This window comes from Carlito syrichta, unplaced genomic scaffold, assembly GCF_000164805.1.
Source record: "Carlito syrichta isolate Samal-C Ts95f unplaced genomic scaffold, Tarsius_syrichta-2.0.1 Scaffold145269, whole genome shotgun sequence".
In the NCBI taxonomy this organism is placed as follows: Eukaryota; Metazoa; Chordata; class Mammalia; order Primates; family Tarsiidae; genus Carlito; species Carlito syrichta.
Window position 1 is genome coordinate 31269 of NW_007089365.1, and position 2968 is coordinate 34236.

At 53.6% G+C, this 2968-nt stretch overlaps 1 pseudogene; it reads right to left on the reverse strand.

Moving 5' to 3' along the window:
- The window catches only part of LOC103251771, a 22555-nt pseudogene that overhangs the window by 17783 nt on the left and 1804 nt on the right, over window positions 1-2968 (reverse strand).

Here is a 2968-nt window from a genome sequence, read left to right on the forward strand (position 1 = left end):
CCCCACCCCCCCCCCCCCCCCAGGGGCAAAATAAAAAGAGGCAAGGGAAACTTCTAATATTCTCAAGGCCTGGCCCCAGATACGGGCAGATTGCTGCAGGATTGATAGTTGCATAATCTATAGTATAAGCTACTAGCCACAGTTCAAATGGACTTTGTCCCTCCCAACCACCATCCCCACGAAGAAGAGAAGACTCTTCTCATGGAGCAAGTGGGAATGTATCCTTCATGGAGACTGGCAAGTAAAGCCTCATTTCACAGATGAGGCAATGAGGCCCCGCCACGCAAGGGAAACTACCAATTTCACAATGAGGGGTCAGTCAGGTGCCCGCTATCACTTGGGTCTCCTTTCTCCCAGTTATGTTCCCTCACCCTCAATTTGTGCTTGGAATATTGAAATGGATCTGTTATGAAAAGATCAGTTATCAGCAGGGAAACCAGCGCCTTGTCATTTAAGGTTCTGTGACTTTAGTGTCATTGGGACATTTGAAACCTAAAATCACTTCCCTAGTGCAGGTTTTTGGGAAAATAATAATGTCATGATTTCCCTAGTTAGGCAGACATATAATGACCATCACATTTACAATTGTGATTGGTAGACACCACGTGACAACAGCACACAGTTATGCTAATAATGTTACTAATACAAAAAAAATCACATGATAAAATATTTAACAACAAAAAAAATGTAGCACAGTCTTGGAAATTGTGCTCTTAAAATCCCTCGAAACGTCTTAGAGAATAAAATTTAAAAATCAAGATTTGCTTTTGAAATTGCCATTTAATCCACACATTGAGACATGGTTAATTGCTGCTTTTGATTAAGTGCAACAAAAAGAGTCAACACCCCAGATTTGAACTAAGAAATTTGGAGGGTGGGGGTAGGCAAGGTGGGGGGAAGAGGGAACCTGGGAAGGACTTGGAGGTAGAGGAGAAGGTCTTGCTGTGGGGTGAGGAGGGTTGTTGTGGGGTGAGGAGGTTTCCTGTGGGGGGAGGGGCGCCTGACAGGGAAAGAAGGAGGGGGGAAGGCAGAAGGCCCTGGAAGCACCCTTCTGGTGAAAATATCATTATTTCAGTTCAATTAATAGACATTATTATTGTATTCAAAGCAAATTTATAGAAGACCTTACCTTTGACAAGCCTCTTAGCCCCCAGCTGAAGCTGCTTGAAAAAAATTCACATGTAAACATTGACACGTTTCACAAGTCATAGTCATGGATTTACCATACTTTGTTCACACACTTAAAATACACTCGGAGCATTTTTTGAAAATTTTTATTTTAATTGCATTTCAAACATAAAGACGACATTCCACTCCCAACACATAACCCCCATCCTTTCGAACCAAGCCCCTCCTGCTGTATCTTTGCAAACGTGTAAATGATTGGCTTACCTCGGGCTCTTCGCTTGGGGAAAAAAAATTGCTCATGTTTTTTAAACACAGCCACGCCCACCCCCTTGGCTCCAGCCCCGAGTGGTCATGGATCCGGACTTGCCTAGGGCAGGTGAGGTGCGGCTCCCCCCTCCCCCTTCCGTCCCCCCCACCCAGTGAGCTGAGTGTGTGCAGAATACTGAACTTAGGTGTGCAGCCCCGGAAGCCCCAGATACCTGTGTGTCTGGTTTTTCAACCGTAAAGGCGGGAGGGTTTGGCGAACGAATGAGAAGTGAGGAAACGCTTAGCGCAAAGAGAAAAAGAGAGAAAGACATACAGGAAAAAGGTTATGGAGGCCGGCGGAAAGTGGCCCCCTCTCCCCCCGGCCAGAGGCCCAGCACATTTCCCGGGATGCCCGCCACCTTCCCGCGCGTCCGGACTGCACGGCTCGCCGCAGGGCAGCCGCACGCAGGTACCACCGATGTGAGCCAACACGGAAAGTTTTTTGCCTACGCCATGGCGCAAACCACAAGACAGCCCGTTTCCAAGTACAAGTACACAGTCGGCGGGTAATCTGGGGGAGCCGGGATGGGAACTGAGGACACTTGCGCGTTTTCATGCACAGGCGAACACAGAATATGGACACCAACACACACCAACGACAAGCCGTCTGAGTCCAAGCAGCCGTGCCAGGCGAGGCAGGGGTGCGCCTTCCCCAGTGGCCCCAGCCCACCGTGACCCCAACCAGCCTAGCCAGGGGAGCCCCAGGGCCCCTCCCCGGCAGTTCCTGGCTCACCTGAAGCCCCTGCCTGTCCAGCTTACGGTCGCTGGCGCTGGCCTTGGCCTGTTCAGCCGGAAACGACCCTCAGTGTCGCTCGGCACCACTTTTCTCCCTGGAGGGCACATACTTCGGCCACCCGAACCCACCCAAGCTCCCCTCCCGCTCCCGGGGCAAAGTTAGGATCCCTCCCTGGAACTTTCTAGCAGGTTCTTCCCGCCTTTAGCCAGACCCCCTCCTCCCGCTGCCGAGCCCCACCCGGCAACCCTGCCGCCCCCTACCCGGGTTCCCGGGCGGCCCCGCTGCCCACAGGCAGAGTCCGCCGCATTACCTAGAAGCAGCAGGCGGTGCGTACACATGTAACCCATCTTTTCGTCCTGGAGTTGCTTGTCGATGAGCTTGCTGCGTTTCTTCTCGGCGCGCTTCTGGGCACGCTTCTCCAGGGCTTCTTTGCGCATCTGTCGGCGCTTCTCCGCCAGAGGTACCTTCTTGACCTTGGGGGAGCGGGGGGCTTTGGGCTGGGGACTCTCAGATCGACCGAAGCAGCCCCCGAAGGCTTGCATGAGGAAGTTGCGGAGTAAGTTGCGCCGGGGCTTTCGGCGGCGGCGATTTCGCCGCTGCTGGAACCAGCGCATGCAGCCGGTGGTCCCATCGTCGGACTCGTCTCCGCTGGAGTCATCGTCGCTGCTGGCTGCCCCCTCATCCTCATATCCGCGGAGGCTGCGGCCGCGCTCGGACTTGCCGCGCCAGGCAGACGCGCGAGGAGGCCGCGGAGTAGGCGGGTCGGCAGCCTGGATCTCGGGGCTGGGGGGTCTGAGC